At 37.9% G+C, this 18,108-nt stretch overlaps 1 long non-coding RNA gene across 2 annotated transcripts in view; it reads right to left on the bottom strand.

The window, feature by feature from the left end:
• LOC144377069 (uncharacterized) overlaps nt 1–4,756 on the bottom strand; it is a 91,260-nt gene extending 86,504 nt beyond the window's left edge. For both annotated transcript variants that reach the window (XR_013437679.1, XR_013437678.1), the window contains exons 1-2: nt 4,691–4,756; nt 1,008–1,126 (exon numbers count right to left, since the gene is read on the bottom strand). This is a non-coding gene — a long non-coding RNA (uncharacterized LOC144377069). The remainder of the gene's footprint in view (nt 1–1,007; nt 1,127–4,690) is intronic.
• Nucleotides 4,757–18,108: the final 13,352 nt, after the last annotated feature.

The raw sequence follows: 18,108 nt of genomic DNA, 5'->3' as shown, positions 1-18,108 counted from the left end.
GTTAGCCTAATAAAGGAATATGAATGAGCATTTTATGAAGTAGAGCAAATACCAAATAATAATAATTCAACGTGACACCAGATTGAGTGTCTGGAAAGAAAACTCGGGATCCAGTTCACACCTAAAGAGCACAGACACCCCTGAAGGATTATGTTGACAGATTCCTAGCATAACTTAAACTTGACATTTAAGTGAGTGAAATCACCGTCTTCTTATGGAGCCACAGAATTTTACTAAATGGCATTTTCTTTATATCTGACAAAGAACAAAATACACAATTAAAAACCATTTATGAAAGGCATTTTGTCAAGTTAAAGAAGCCAGTCTCAAAAGACTACCCACTGTGTGCTTCTATTTATACGACATTATAAAAAACCTCAGCGATTGAGAATACATGGGAGTCAACAGGGGTAAGGACGGAGGAAGATGTGTCTATAGAGGGAGAGCAGGAGAGAGGAGTTTTGTTTTGCTTTGCTTTGTTTGTTTGTTTACTTGTTTGAGTTATTGAGCTGTTCTGCATCTTGATTGTAATGTGGCTCCCCACATCTATACACATGTTAAAAATTATGGAATGGTACACACAGAACTGTATTAATGTCTCAGGTTTGGGTTATTATAAAAATGGTCATTCAGTAGGTCTGAGATGGGGCCTGAATGTCTGCATTTCTGTAAACTTGTCCTTGCTTCTGTAGCTACAGAGAACACGGAAGAATCTGTAAGCTTTGCAGAATTTCATTCATTTAGAGCAATTATGGTAAATATGTGGCATCATGCCAACTGCGTCTCTCCTGCATCCATAGCAGAGATCACTGATTGTTCAAACATGAGTTCCTTCCTGAGCCCCAAAACGGAATGCTTCAGAGGGCCACTGCTGCTTGGCAGAGATGGTTATGCTGTTAGGCTCTTCATCAGCATTACAAAGAAATGCACTTAGAAAAAAACACAGGCCTTGGAGTCCTGTCTCAGAAAACTCTGTGTGTCCTAGAAAAATGGAACATATATCTTACCTTCCAAAGATAAATAAACTCGTCTTTCTGATTAGGCTGAAAATGACTTGAAGGCAGGGACATACGTCTACTTCCATTAGTAACTCTCTTCTTGCCACTTTGAGCCTCAGTTTCTTCATCTATAGATAAACATAATTTTACTCTCTCATGAGGTTGTTTTGTGAATTTATAAGATAATAAATATGGCGCACTTAGAATAGTGTCCTGTCTTGTAGAGTAAGACTTAGTATTTGGTTACTGTAATCATTATTTCCCCAATAATGACCAACATGGTCCCACCCGTAGTGGATGTTCAAAGCATACTGTTATAGGAAGCCAAGACACAGAGTGGAACAAGCACTGAATTGGGAACCAGAAAATGTATGTCACAGGGTCATTCCAGTCCCTGTACCTCTGAGTACTTTCATTTCTTCTTAGGTATAAGAAAAAACTAAATAATTTTTGTGGTTAATTTCAGCTGAGACATTCTTAGATACACACAATAACATAAAACTACTGTGAAGCATCCCAAAATTTTAAAAAATCTGCATAGAATCCTGAATTGAGGATAGAAATCTATAAAGAATCTAGTTGAGAGCAAAAGAAAAAGGACATTTCCGACATCCAGTGTAAGTGAGAATTGAGTTCTCAACCACCATTTGAGTTACTGGTTTTCTGCCACTGGAGGGCGAACTGTGCTTGGTTGTAAAATCTAGGTTTTAACTCTTGCTCAATTTGAGTCAGTTGCTTTGGAATCAGAGAATCAGAGAAACCATCTTCTTCATTTGTCAGGGTTGATAGCTAAAGAGGCAGAGTCCAGAAAGAGAAAAGTTTACTTAATCTGCCTGACGATATTTCTGTTCCTCCCTAGTATTAGACCCTGTCAGAAGCTCATGCCACATTCTCTCTTCACTCATTTCGAGTCCATCTCTTCTCCTCACTCCTGGTTTCTTCAAGTTCCCTTGTCATTTTCACAAACCTCCAGCAGAAAGTAAAGACTGGTTCTTTTGAATGTGACCCTAGCATGCTAAATGGGCTTATGGGCAGCCAATACCCATTTAGGGGGCTCAGGTAGATCTGTTGAATTCTTGGTCTGGGATGTGGATGGTGCAAAAGATATAAGAAATGGTGTTTTCCAGTCAGACAATTTTCAGCAAAACCCTAGTTGTCCTTAACTTGGAGAAAAGGGGGTGATCAATGGAAATGAACCATACTCTCTTCCTTTAAAAGGCTCCCAAACTAATTAGTATAACAAATATAGAATGAATGGGAGGGGATTCAGAGAATGAAACACTTTGAAGAAAAATATAGACTTATTCTCTCTTGCTACATGTAATCAATTGCCTGAAGTTCTATTGTTTAATTAGCAAGGTTTTTCCCAACATAGAAAGAATGATTTTTGTAATCAATTATTCATATCTGCTATGAGCACACAATGGAGTAGGATATGTGTATCTTTACCAACCCCGATTTCCACTCCACACCTACATGTTTTGTTGTTGTTGTTGTTGTTTTTCCATTTGGGAAAGCCAAGGCACATATAAGGAAAGGAACCTAGTCAAGATCACCCACCTGAGAGATAAGAGGTGAGTTTTTTTGCATTTGTTTTACTTGTTTTTAGATGTTATAAAAATGGGATCATGCTGTTTGCACTCTTCTGAGATTTTCACTAAAGTTTTATTTCAAAACTTTTCAAAGTTTATTCGCTTTATACTATGCAGTAATCTATTGTGTGAATATGCCACAATTTACATATCCATTCTAGTGTTGGTAAATATATTTTAATCATTTCCCACTTTTAATTAAGAATAATTTTGCAACGAATTTTAATGTTTCGGTAAACACTAGAGCAGTGGTTCTCAACCCAGGGCAATTTTCCCACTTGGGAAACTTTTGACAATATCCAGACATGATTTGGGTCATCATCCTTAGGGCGCCACTGGAGAAGGGGAGCAAAGGGCTATTATTGGCAAGGGGCTAGCAGGCAGTGTGCTGCCAGTCTTCAATACACAGGAAGACCCTACATAGGCCAGAATTATCCCAGCCAAACTGTCAAGAGTGCTGAGTTTATGAAACCATGCTCAAGAGCATAATTATGTGAAAATGCTGAGTTATAAGCACGTCCAGTTTCAAATTTATAAGATGGTGTCAAATTGCCAAGTTGATTGTACCAGTTTTTGCACCGTTCAGCACTTTGTCTCATTTTTCCATATTTTATCCTCTTTTTTAAATATCTTACTGGCTAAACCAACTGGAACAAAATGGGTAGACTATACTGTTGACTACCAATGATACTGAACTACTGTCATATGTATGTTGGCCATCTGTGTTTCCTCTTTTGTGAATTGCCTTTTCATGTCATCCCCTTAATTTTTTTAACTCTTTACATCTGTAATTCTGTTAGTTTGTTGATGTAGTTCATATAAATTTTAGGGGTTACTTTTCTATTTTATATATTAATCACAATTACTTATGTCATACATATATTACTGATATTACTCTTATCTTTTTAAGGGTACCTTTTGAAGAAGAGATTGTTAATTTTAATAGTAATGTGATTCAATTTATCTCTTCATTTTAAGTACTTTGTGACTCTTGTTTAATAAACCCCTTCAGACCTTGAAATCACATGGATCTTCTTCCATATTTCATTCTTAAAGTTTTAAGGTTTCTGCCTTTCATGTTTAATGCTACTGGGAATTGATATAAACTAATGCTACCTGGAATTGATATAAACTATGGTCCGAGGTAAAATGGAATCTTTCAAAGCTGTCCTGAAACAACTTCTCAAGGCCAATTGAAAGCTCTTTCCCTAGGACAGATAAGCCGTGGGCTTTACTCAAGGACATCAGGGTAAAGAGAATCTGTGATCTCCTCTCCCAGCTCTGTCAGAGGGCTCACTAAATTGCAGGTTTTAAGAAATGAAAACACGGACCCCAGATCATCTCTCCAACCTTCTATAACCACTTAGTGCCTTGGCCGCTCTCTAGACCCTGCCAACTCAGGACCCCTCTCTCCAGTCTAGAAAATGAGCCCACGGGAAAGTACTAGAAACTTACCACTCCCAACCCAACAACTCCCACTTTCTTAAAGAACTACAGACAGAGAAGAAAGAATGTTAGTGGTAAAACTCCAGGCATGGATAAGGGGGAGTTGAGAAGGACTGCCCAGACCTACTTAGAAAGAACAGGAAGCAGCTTGCTGTGTGTAAGAGGGGAGGCCCAGTTCACTATAGGTCTTGTGGCTGTAAAGGAGAATGTGACAGATCAGCCTGGTTCCATTCCACTGTCCTCTGTGGCTCCCGCAGCCCAGTTTCCAATAGCTGGTATGGTAGCCAGAACCAGTGGTGAATATAAGATCAATGGTGTGATTTGCTGGTAGCACAGCTTGAAATCTGCCATCACTCTACCATTCGCAGCACAGAATGGACAAACATCACAAATGCAGCCTTATCCCTCCTCCTGCTCTGGCCTGCTGTTAAACATTTACCAGCGCACCACTGAAAACCCTCTAATCCTACCTATCCAGCGCCTCCAGTTGCCATGTTTGCTCAGATAATCTCTGTTCATGGGACTACCTCAAGTCCAAATGTGGTTTGTGTCTCCTTATTTAGCCTTAGATCCTTCAAGGCACAAACTGAAGTCATTTTTCCCCCTCGAATAGGTAGAATATAGCTCCCAAGCCTTATGTTTTCTTCTACTTACATAGAAGGAGTGGCCTTTCCATTCAATTCTGCCCTGGACCTTGCCTCCTTTATCTCTGGGACACTGTGACTAGCATACCTAGGAGCTTGGAATAATTAACTCTGAAGAGGAAGTGATTATCTGAGGGGTGCTTATCCTCCTCCCAGAATAATTCTGAACTGTATTATAATAGGTGATATAGGATCTATTTTTTCTTTTTCTTTTTCTTTTCTTTTTTTTTTTTTTTTGGTTGGTTGTTTTGTTCATGCTATGTTTTATGGTTGTTTGCTTATTTTTAAGGTAATTTATTCAAACATCTGTATTTTGGTGAAAAGAACATCTGAGACAGATGTGATTCTCATCCTTAACCACTAACTCATTCTGCAGTCTTGAAACCCCTTTCTGTCTGTGTCTCAATTTCCTTAATTATCAAGTGAGAAGTTAGTTTAAATCAATGGTTTTGCCCTGATTTGGGACAGTAAAAAAAAAAAACCCTTTTATAGAATGCCAACTTGTGCCCAATTCCAACAATTGAAAGAGAAAAATGGATAATGCTAGGGCTAAAGGAAAAGCTGAGTTAAGGGTTTGAAAAGGAAATCAAAAAAGTTTACTGAAAACACTGGGAATGTAACAAGATGTTTTAAAAAAAAAATGTATTTTCCAGAATTCTTTCTAGCAATACAGCACATTATTGAAAGGAACAGTATTTATAATTATAAGCGAAGGAGGTGAGCTCTGGATTTCTCCAGTACACATTAACAGCCAACATTGCTAAACTACTTTCTAAGTTGCATGAGGCCTATGACATAGAGTTTTCTTTGACTACACCAGTTTGCAAGTTTGAGGCCAGAGCAGAATCACTCATGAAAACAGAGGAGAGGCTAAACATTATATCTAGGGCTTTCTTCCCCAAAGACATGGCCCTCTCTCATCTCTGAACGATGAATGAAAATGTAAAAATATTTTATTTTTCAAGAGATGTAACATTATGAGCCTATCTAAGATGCTCCAGACCTTGATCCAGCTCTGGTTGATTGGAGGCCATAAAGGTAGGTACTTTACCTCTTCAGTTCTCTGCTTCCCTGACCACCCTTGATGTACTTCTTCTGATCCTTACGGCTTCACACTACCCAGGTTGAAAAATACCAAGTTTCCCTAGATTCTCTATTGCAACTTCTTCTTAGCCTAAACCACCATAGTTTCTTTCTTGCCTGAACCACTATTGTAATGGCTTTGTAACGCATCTACCTGTTCAATCTTTGTGCCTTTCAGTCTACTCTCCACATTTTCCTCAGTCTGTCTCTTTGAATCTTGATCACAATATTTTTTTCTTTTATTTAAACCCTCGAAGGGCTTCCTACTGCACTTGAAACAAAATCCAAGGCCCTTATTTATCAGTTCCCAAACCTCTAATTGATCTACCCTTTCCTATTTCTTCTAACAAATTATCTACCATTCTCTTCCCCTCTGTAAGTTCAACCACAAGGACTTTCTTTCCCTTTCTTAAACTTTCTGTGGTCTTTGGGTTGCAGTTTCCTGAGCCAGGTACATTACCCCAGATCTGTATGTGGCTGACTCCCTCGTATCTCAGTATAAAGGTCATCTTCTCATACAGGTCCTCCTTGATTAACAGTAAAATTCCACCAATCCCCACTCCCACAAGGCATTCTCTATCAAGCACTCTGTTTTATTTTCTCCCCATTCCTTATCACTAACTGAAGTTATATTATTAATTGCCGTTCACTTGTTTCTTGTCTGCATTTTCCTCTAAGAATTAAGTGTTGTAAGGTCAGAGACCCTGTCTGTTTTGTTCTAATCTATGTCTCCAACATCTAGTACAATGCTTGGCACATGATAGATGCTCAATAAATATTTGTTGAGCAAATGAATGAAATTAATGTTGTTGATATAGTATCTTGCTGTGAATGGAGGCACCAGGGCTCAATCATGATTATTGGGGATTTTCATATTTCTTATTGCTGTTATCCTCCCACTGAGAGGGTTCTTCTTGGTATTTATATTTCTATCCCCTGAAAGAAATGTTAATGGCACCCTGGACTGACTTTAAAAATTCAGAGAAACTCAATTTACCTTACACTGCAAATAAAACTCATTTGCCTTTTTTTTCCCCCTTCCTTTGTAGAACACCAAAAGGATCTGAGATTTAATCAAAGACAATGATTTATTCTCCATAAATTAAGCTCCTCTGCTCAGAGAGCTCCAGCATGTATTCTTTTCTCCACAACATATTCTCCCACTTCAGGGCTGCAAGCTTCTCTCTGTGTGACCTGTGCTGTGTTCTCCTTCTACTTCTCAAACTATGCATGTGTGTCCCTAGCATTCTGCAGCAATTGCCAGAAATCTTTTAATCTTCTTTGGATATCAACTCCTGTTCTATTTTAGTCCTCAGCTTCCCCCTCCCCCAATTTCAGAAGAAGCCTAAATTGAGCAAAGCAGGTTTGGTTTGTATATTTTCAAGTTCACCTAAAAGGAAATCTTGGTGCAAATCAGATTAGAAGATGATAATCTTCTTTCCTCACTCTAAAAGAAAACCCCAGTGCCTGGTTGTGACTCCAAGAGCAAGATCTGGCTTTTAAGCCTAATACAACCTTTAGTCTCCTGAAGATCTCTTTGTTGATCAGCTTTTAAAACACATTGTTAAAATGGAATGAATCTAACCTAACATTCCGATTTACATATACGAATATGCCACAGTGAATTTCACCATCATGTGTATCCACAGATGCTAATTTAAAAAAAAAATTTAAAAACTAGAAGTAAATAGCAGAAAGATCAGTAGATGGAAGGGAACAGTGGATGGGAGGAAAGGAGGAGAAGAGGAAGTACTGGGAATTGTATTAGAACAAATTATATTCCATACTTTTGTAATTATGTCAAAATGAATTCTATTGTCATGTATAACTAAAAAGAAACCAAAAAAAATATTTAAAAACACAAATAAATAACAAAGAAAGTGCCATAAAACTTTACTGTGACTATAAGGACAATATACTCTGCCCGATGCACATTGTTCTTGATTATGCAAAAAAAAAAAAATTTCCTGAATTTTTTCTCTTCCTCAATTATGAAGCACTTTGATAAGAACATTGTGTTCTGTGTAAAAGGTCCATTAGGGCATCTTGGCAGTCCCAACATTGCCCCAAGTCTCTCCCCACTACACTAATAACCTCGATAGGTTGGAAAGTGCTTTGAAACAGCCCTTAACCTGGGTGTGGTGGCTCATACCTATAATCCCAGCAGCTCTGGAGGCTGAAGCAAGAGGATCATGAGTTCAAAGCTAGCCTCAGCAACTTAACAAGGCCCTAAGCAACTTGGCAAGAGATCCATCTTAAAATAAAATACAAAGTGGGCTGGAGATGTGGCACAGTGGTTAAGTGTCCCTGGATTTGATCCCTGGTACCAAAACAAAAGCAAAACAAAAAACAAAGAATAAAACCCAGCCTCCTACACTAAAAACCTACATTAGACCCTTAATAGTTGCCTAAATATGCCCTAAAACGTTTGTAATTCCTTAACTTTGAGACTATCCATGGCAGATAAATGTATATTTAACCTTGCAATGATTTCCTTGTCTTACTTCATCCCCAAAGTTGTAATGGACCACTCCTTTCTCTTTGAAATATTTTCCCTGTGGTTTCCATGTTGGTGGCTTTCACTTAGTTTGTTTTAATCAGCTCCACCTCATCCCCCATACTGATAAATATTGGAATCTTCAAAGCATGACCCTGAGCACTTTTTCTTCTCACTGGACATTTTCGACCTGCAAAACCCAAAGGTACTTCAAAGATCATCCATTTGCCAATGACTCTAATAATTATATCTCTATTCCAGATAGTTCATTTGATCTTTTTTTAAATTTTTATTTATTTATTTATTTTAAGTTATACAAGACAGTAGAATGTATTTTGACATATCATACATACAATGAAGTATAACTTCCCATTTTGGCGGTTGTATATGATGCTGAGCTACACGGATCATGTATTCATATAAGAACGTAAGAAAGTTATGGTTGATTCATCCTATTCTTTCCTATTCCTATCTCTCCTCCCTTCCCTTCACTCCCTTTGTCTAATCCAGTGAACTTCTCTTCTTTCCTTCCCCCACCCCCACTTATTGTGAGTTAACATTCACATATCAGAGAGAACAGTCAGCCTTTGATTTTGGGGGATTACCTTATTTCACTTAGCATGATAGTTTCCAGTTCCAGCCATTTGCTAGCAAATACCATAATTTCATTCTTCTGAATAAATAATGACTTGAGTAATATTCCATTGTGTATATGTACCACATTTTCTTTATCCATTCATCTGTTGAAGAGCACCTAGGTTGGTTCCATAGTTTAGCTATTGTGAATTAAGCTGCTATAAAAGTTGATATGGCCATGTCACTATAGTATGCTGATTTTAAGTCCTTTGAGTATATGCTAAGAAGTAGGGATAACTGGGTGAAATGGTGCTCATTCCAAGTTTTCTGAGGAATCTCCATACTGCTTTCTAGAGTGGTTGCACCATTTTGCAGTCTCCCCAGCAACGTATGAGTGTATCTTTTCCCCCACATCCTTGCCAACATTTATTGCTATTTATATTCTTCACAATTGCCATTCTGACTGGAGTGAGATGAAATCTCAGTGTAGTTTTAATTGTCATTTCTCTAATTGCTAGAGATGTTGAACATTTTTTCATATATTTGTTGATCAATTGTATTTCCTCTGTAAAATTCAGCTCCTTAGCACATTATTGATGGGGTTATTTGTTTTGTTGTTGTTATTGTTGTTTTTTGTTTGTTTGTTTGTTTTTTATGTTTTTTTGAGTTCTTTATATATCCTGAGATTAATGTTCTATCTGACATGCAGGTGGCAAACATTTTCTCCAATTCTGTGGGCTACCTCTTCATGTTTTTGATTACTTCCTTTTCTGTGAAGAAGCTTTTTGGTTTGATACCATCCCATTTATTGATTATTGATTTTACTTCTTGTTCTTAATTTTAGAAATCCTCATTGGTTTGTACACCCAGTTCGATTCCATTTAGCCAAAGTACCTTATCCATATAGGTATGTGTATTTGTATATGCAGTTTTGTGCCATGGGCAAGCTACTTAAATTTATGACCCTGAGTTTTCTCATCTGAAATAGTCTTTGTGAAGCATTTGGTATAGAAAGCCCTTAAGTTGTTAGTCATTATTAGGAAAAAGGAAGATAAGATTCATAACTAAATCTCCCTTTTTATATTTTACCTACTTTCTCCACATTCAAGAAGATCTCACTTCACTATTACTAACAGTCAAGATTTTTGGTTTGTGAGTACCGTATAAATCTCCTTTTCCCACTCACAACTTTGTCCTCTCCAAAATAGGCATTCAGGGGTGGGCGGTGGTTAAAAAGTCACCTGGTCACGGTAGCGTACACCCAAAATCCCAGCTCAAGAGGCTGAGATAGAAGGACCACAGGTTCAAGGCTAGATTCAGAAATTTAGTGAAGCCCTGAGCAAGTTTCTGAGAACTTGTCTCAAAATAAAAAGGGCTGGGAATGTGGCTCAGGGTAAAGCATCCCTGGGTTCAATCCCTGGTACCAAAAAAAGAAGAAAACTACTCATTCTGCTATAAGACCATGCTTTGATGCCTTGCAAAAGTCCTTTTTTGGGACATAAATGCTTTTAAAACCAAATGTTGTTATCTCAAGGCCTGGCTCCTGAGTTTTAGATAAGCAGGGACTTTTCATCAGTCTCCATTCTGCTCATGGTAAACATCACTTCTTTCAGAGGGTGCTCTGTTTCTCTTACAGTGCTCCATACAAGTCAGGTATTCAATCAAAAAGCCCTGACACTGCCACAAAGAAGAATGGCTCTGGAAGGGATTTTCCACATTACATCAGATTTGAAGGTCAAAGGTCAACTTGGACAACTTAGACCCTCCATCAATAATTTCATCCAGGACAGAATCATCAATTCCCTTCATCTCAACCAAGACCTCTGTTCAGTATGCTGGAGACTGAGCCAATGCCCTTGGTTGATCCGACATTCTTTCCCTTACTAGGTTACCCTTAACACATCATGGGCCAGTAGGATTTAAGGAAAGTTGGGGAGTTTCCAGCTATATGTACAAAACAATTTCTTTACAGTATGAGAGAGAAAAATCAGGGGAGAGGTAGGACTCTGTGGAAAAATTTATTGAGCGTTTTTAAGGAGGTTCAAATGTCTCAAGCAGGAGCCCAGGGGAAAAAATCACCTGGATATTCCTTGATGTTCCATAATTAAGTTAAGCATCAGATCTGTGTAAACAAATCAGTCATAAAACAACAAAAGGTAAAGAATGACCCTTCCATTTTTAGCAACATGTGAGATTTATGCTCGAAGATTATAGTCCATTGACCAAACAACATAACCCTATCAGAAATTTTTTAATATAATGATTATGTCACTCCTGTCTTTATTGTTCATTTTAAAACAGCAGAGTTTATAAAACACCTGGTCAATATGTAAAATGCTACAAAACCAGTCAATAAAAACACTGTACCAAAAGAATCTCCGGTAAATCTGGTTTCAGTTATTGGGGAGCAACAGGTGCACACATGTGAAATGAAACAAATGTAGTCTGTGACTTTGGAGGAATTGAAATCAGAGATATTTAGGGAAAACCATTTGTCATCTGCACAGCAAGACTGGTGCAACACATGCCACTTGGGATTCATTCTGTGTTGGTGACAACATGAGAGAGATGGGGAGTGTTACCAGGAGATTTCTGTCCTAACAAGATTACTGCTTCCCTGAATCTTGTGTGTGTGTTCATGTGTTGTTTTAAATTGATCTAAGGAAAAGAAAAATGATTTTTTTAAATGCTTTTATTTGTTAAAAAAAAAGAAAGAAAAAAATTTTACTTTACAGAGCTCTTCCATATCTCTTATTTCATCTCCTTTCCAAGACCTAGCTGAAGACCTGTTTGTGAACTGAAAGACCTAAAAAGCAAGTAAGGCTCCTGGTTTGGGATGGGCCCAATATGGCCACCAGTCATGGCTAGAGTTTTATGTCTCTTCAGTTGCCTTCTACATGATCCCAAAGAAAGGAAAACAGAGTTACAAACAGAATTTAATGTTTTTATGAGGTTGCTATAAGTAACATTTGTTTCTAATAGATTATGCAGAGAGACAGAAAATATCCTAAAAAAATACTCTGAAATAGAGCTAGAGGTTTAGCTCAGTGTTAGAGCACTTGCCTAACATTTAGGAGGCCCTAGGTTCAAATGCCCAGCATCACAAAGAAAAACAATAATAAAGTCAAAACTATTCTCAAATATTCTCAAAATGTTTTCTGAATACTGAAAATTTGTCTCAATTATTCTGAAGCAAGAAGCCTTTGCTTCAGAAGAGGAGTTGGAGAAACACGTTCAAATTTTCAATTTCCCTTATTTATTCCTTCACCTCTTCCCCTTGGTTTTGTCCTTTATTTTGTAATAGCCAAATCTCTAAGTTGTTAGATTTTTAACTATAATATATTTTTTTCAGAACTGTACTGTTAGTTTATCTTTATGGATAACATTTAATTTCTGAAAAATAAGGTCACATTATTTATTTAATATTCTAAATAATAGTTTTTAATGCAAATAGGAAAATGTGAATCATTTTTTAAAAAGTTTTTTTTTCCAAAATCAATCTTCATTTTTTTTTACATTCCAGAGCAGAAAAGATGAAATATGCTATTAATTTTGCATTATGAGTTGATTAGCATTACTGGTTAACTCTCTGTTTTATTCTTAACTCCCCAGTTTCCACATGAACCCTCACACAACAGGATAAATCTGTATCCTCAATTTTACCTTTAAGAAGTAAATAATGGGGCTGGAGATATAGCTTAGTTTGATAGAGTGCTTGCCTCTCATGCACAGGCCCTGAGTTCAATCCCCAGCACCAAAAAAAAAAAAAAAAAAAAAAATGAAGAAGAAGAAGTAAATAATGCAGACACAGGCAACCAAGTTTTATCTCAACCCTCTTTTCTTGCTTTCCAAAGGCAGCAGAAACAGATAATAAAGAGGAGAGGGCAACAGAAACCTTTCCAGAAAATCAGATGTGCTCACAATGTTCCCCCTTCAAAACCCCCATCTCTATCCACAGCCAAGAAAACAGCCAACCCTTTAAAGAAGAATTCAGAGGCTCCACACTCTCTCTTCTTTCTCTGTTCCATTGCCCATCCTGCGTTTTGCTCCAGCCACACCAGGCTGCTAGTGCTTCTCCAGACACACTCAGCCAATTCTCTCACCATTCAGTGGGCTTCTTGTGGACAATGGCTGGTCTTGTTAGCACAGTCATAACTGCAGGATATGTGAATTTAACCAACCTCAAATTGAAAATATTTAGAAAAAAATATCACATCAGTACTGAACATACATAGAATTTTTTCTTTTCATTATTCCCTAAATATGCAGTATAACATGTAAATCATGAAGCATTTACATTGCATTAGGCATTAGAATTAATTGAAAGTACACAGGATAATTACATGGTAACATGCAAATGCTGCACCATTTTGTGCAAGCTTATGCACATTTTAGTCTCCAAGTGGGTCCTGGAAACATACCCCATGGATAACAAATGGTGACTGCATTACTATTCTCACCAGCTTGCACAACACCTTACTCAATCTCATATGAATGTTTACCAAAATGAAATTCCTGAACAGTATTCAAAGTCTCCAAATTTGTCATTTTTTTCAAACTACTTCCTATTAGAAAATTAAGAACTCTCTGTGCCGGTTGAAGTATGGAGAAATGCCCACTCGTGGAGAAAGTGTAAGTTAGTATAACTTTTCTAAAGAGGAACTTAAGCATATATTTTCAGAAGTGACCTGGAAGTTCCACTTCTGAAAACTCATCCTGGAGAAATAATCCTTATACAAATAAGCAGGTTTATCACAGCAATGTTTACAATATCAAATCACAAAAAAACAATCAAAATTCTCAACAACAGGGGACTCATTAAGAGATAACAACTCATCTGTCCAATGGAATGAGAGCATGTGCTCAATAAATGTGGAGCCAGGAAAGGACAAGTGAAGTAGAAGTACTCACAGCCTTGGAAAGATGATGAGGTTATATTAAGAAGTAAAAACCTTAGTCTGCATAATATCCACCATTTTTTGAAACAAAAGAAATGTGTTTTATTAATAGAAAATATTCAAAAGAACATGTGATTACATTTAATTACTTGAGTCACTATGAAATTTTTAAAAAGTAATAAGATACTGTAAAGTCAGATAAACACTGGATTGTAATAGGAGCATATCAAACAGCCCTGGGCAAGCTTTCCTCCTCTGAGCAAAGCAATCAGGAAAAAGGCCAATAGCCTCATGTATCATAGTTTGCAAACCATTGAAAATTCTTGGCCATGTCAGTGGGCCAACCCAGGCACATGCTAGAAGACTTCCCACCATGTATAACCGAGATATCCCCATTGCATAAGCAATAATTGTCCTTATATCAACTAATGCATTTTTTTAGAGAACTAAAATTTTATTACTTTTTTTTTTCAGAACTTTTCTGACTGCACCCATCTCACCACCCACATTCTCAGCTCATTCTATTCCATCAAAGGGAGAATCAACTGTTTTCTGATATCTTATCCCCCATTCTCTTCTCGACAGAGTTAGTTTGAAACCCATTCATCAACCAGAAAAATCTCAACTGGAACATCTTAAAAACATACAGAGAAAGATAAACAGAAAACTTAATTACAATTTCTTGGACATTTCAACCCCCAGTGAGCTTTCAAAGTCCATTTTCGGTCGTTATTGGGTAGCTTCATTGATTCACTACTGACTAGTCACCCCATGGCTGAAAACAGAGCTATGGTCTTGAAGAATGAAGATGTTATCACTGAGAAGGTGAAGGGGCTGGAAGACAGCTGGTTGCTTTTACAGGGACTGACGTATCTGGAAGGAAAATCAGCCTGGCTTCTGAATATAAACAGGAATTAGTAAAGTAGAAGTAGAACAAATAAGCACAGTGATTGAGAGACCTTTCCCAAAGAGCAGGGCCCTGTGAAAGAGTGGGGAAAACACTCTCAGTCCTCCCTGAGCTTTCCAAAGACTCGGAGTCAGAAGGAGGGCGGGCTTTGGAGCTGACAAACCCAATTTAGAATACTGGTTCGGCCACCCATAATGGAATGTGCTAGGCAAGTTACAATATTCTCTGAAGATCTTTTTTTTTTTTTTTCCTGCTGGGAAAATGGGTGCAATAATGTCTACCTCCCAGAATCGTTAGGAATAATTCAAGCTAATACAGAAAGTTAAAATGCCCAGTCCACTGTGAACACTAAATAAATGACAACGTCTTTATTTGAGGAAAGGAACAGAAGTCAGGTGGGATGTAGGGAACATTTTTAAAGAAAAAGATTTCTCAATATTCTTTTAACTCCAGCAGAACAGCCAGCATCCAACAGGCAGAATAGGAAGGGCCAGTTAAGCTCACACTGTCTTCACCCAGCTAGAGGTCAATGTTAATCCAATCTTTCTGGGGAAGAAAACAGGGTCCTATTTTTAGAGACTCTGTCTGCTTCTCTAGTCTCACGCTCTTTGTTGTCTTTTCTTACAATTTCCAGAATGGATTCAGCATCATGGGTAAGTGTCCTCCACGTCCCCAGAAAATTTAATCAAACCCCCACTCGTAGCTGTGGTTTGAGGGATTTTGAGGCATAGATTTAAAAAATAAAGGAGGAGGGGATGGAAGAGAACAAGAATTACCAGTTAGAACTGGCATTCTTCACGGATGGTGCCTTTGAGTTATTGGCGTTTAATCATAAACCCATCATTTGGAGATGCAAAACTCATTGATGTTCATGGGCTTGACAGTTTTCATCGGACCCACTCACTCCCTGACAAATGAGAGCTCACTTGCTTGAATGAGGCAAGCAGGGAACCAAGGATGTTTCCAGGACCCTCCCTCGTTTCCCATCCCCTTGCATACTAGGAAAAACTCTCTCTCTCTCTCTCTCTCTCTCTCTCTCTCTCTCTCTCTCTGTGTGTGTGTGTGTGTGTGTGTGTGTGTCTCAATCTCTCTCTTCCCTCTCCTCTCTCTCCCTCTCTTTCTCTCTTCACTTTCTTCTCTGCCCCTCTGTCTCTATCTCTGTCCCTCTGTCCTCTCTATTATCTCTCTCTGTTGTCTCTCTCTCTCTCCCTCACTCCCTTCCTCTCTCTCTCCCCTTCTCTCTTACACACACACACACACACACACACACACACACAGAGCCACAGTTCCCCATGAGAATGATAAAAGCAATGGTTAAAGCAAAGTGACAAACAGCCTTCCTGAAGCAAAAGGCTCATTGGCCTGGAAGGAATCACAGACATCATGTCCCCTATCTGTCTGATAAGATTTCATCTAAAATCCTTCCCGGCTGAGTGGAGATCAGGCCAGTCCAAAGGATCACCAGAAAATCGATCCCCACACACTCATGCATTCACTCACGGCAACGGATAATAATAGTAGAGGCCAATATTTATTTAGCCCCCCCCCCCGCTATGCTTAATAAAACAGCATATCAAAATAAAACCGCTTGGACAAAGCAGGCAAGGTGCATAGAACTTAAGGCTCTCCATAGAAGGAATAAATCAAAGAAATAACTAGAAAGAAAAGTACATAATCCATTCTCCTGGAAGGTGAAGGAGAGGTTCAGAGAGCTCTTTGAGTGTCCCACATGGAAACCCAACTGCACCCAAGGAAGATGCATATGTTCAAGAACTAAAGGAAGCCAGGGTGCTCAGAGCAGGTAGTGCAAGAATCTAGAAAGGTAGGTAGGGCTGACCACACACAGGTCTTACAGAGCATATAGGACTTTAGCCTTGATCTTGGAAAAGTGGGGAACATATCCATGGAATAATATCTTAAAATAAGTCAGAGAGCACAGGATTCATGCATATCTGCTTCACCAGAACATAAGCCTCTAGGGTCTACGGCTGCAACTGAGTCTCCCTTAAAGCTAAATAGTGTCACCTGGAGATGACATTCTATATGCATCCCCATGCCAGACACCCTTTCTCAGAGGCTCTATTAGTCTACAACCATTTGAATCTGTCACATTTATTAAATCCTCCCCACCACCACTTTCACCCCACGCTTGGTGCTTTGTTGGCAGCTGGGGAAAGGCAAGTAGTCAAACGAGACATGGGTGAATAAGCAAATCCAAGGGAAAATAATATGGATGCTACAAAGAGGTACTGCAAAGCAGTCATGAAAGGCAGTAGGGTTTGACAGAAAGAAACAGGACTTGGACCCTGGGTGAAGTGGTCACTGTGCCACTTACCAGCCCTGTGACTTTGGGAAGACACCTCTGTGGATCTGTAGTGTTGTGTGCTAGAAAGACTTTTGAGAAATTTATCTTGGATTTTTAAATTAATGACCATTTATTAAAGTTATAAAGTTAAAAATATTTTCTCCCTGGGTTTTAAATTTAGCTTACAAATCTTACTCTTCTATCTATAACTAGAGCAAATTTAACCATCCTTGTTAATCACTTTTAAAGGAATCTCAGCCAGTGTTTGGCTACATTGGCTACATTAAATTTTAAAATGAATTTATAAATTAAATTTTGTTTTAAGGACATTTACTGTCTGTTCAACAAACATCTCCAAACACTTAATCTAATAAATTATGTTTATAAATATGCTCAACATGAATTTCCAGTTAGAGTTTTGTCGCAGTAGTTTGTTAGTTACACATTTTGTAGAGTAACACAAATATCATCTTAAGAGGTCAGGTTCTCTAAAGTGTTACAAATACATAGAAATACAAAACATAGCCTAATTCTTAATACAAAAATATTTACATTATGGTTTTGATTATGTTAAACATTTGTATATATATTCTAATATTTAAAATTTATATCTTAAGAAATTTAAAATGTTTACCAAGGGGGAAAAAAGGGACAATCACTGTTTACAGAAATGACCATGCAATGAATTATTTGATTGAGGCTTCCTGGGCGATGCTTTCTACAAAAACTAAGATAACTATTAAATCATCCAAAGAGATGTGGGAAGTTGTCGTCTCAGCATTCTTGGTGTTTCTAATTATCAAAGATTTTAATGACTTTGACGTGACACACCAAGCTCTCTTTTAGAAGTTACATAAACGATTCTGTAACTTCAAAAGGGGAATGCCACATCTTCGAATATAAGTTATGTAAAACCCTTTATTGTTCTGTCTTCTTCCTAATGTCTGAAACTACAGCCCAGCTTGATCTCTGAATTAGACTACATATTTTCTTTGGTTCCCAAGATCTCTGCATGTCTCTTCCATCGAAGTTTATAGATTTTGAATGTAATACAATCCGAAAATAGATGAATGTCTTTTCAGTGTAACTCTCAATAACTTTGGCCTTAATGGAACTCCACCTTGTTTGGCTACTGAATTTTGGATATCAAACGTGAATTTAG

This window comes from Ictidomys tridecemlineatus, chromosome 4, assembly GCF_052094955.1.
Source record: "Ictidomys tridecemlineatus isolate mIctTri1 chromosome 4, mIctTri1.hap1, whole genome shotgun sequence".
In the NCBI taxonomy this organism is placed as follows: Eukaryota; Metazoa; Chordata; class Mammalia; order Rodentia; family Sciuridae; genus Ictidomys; species Ictidomys tridecemlineatus.
This window is presented reverse-complemented; position numbering and strand designations above follow the sequence as displayed.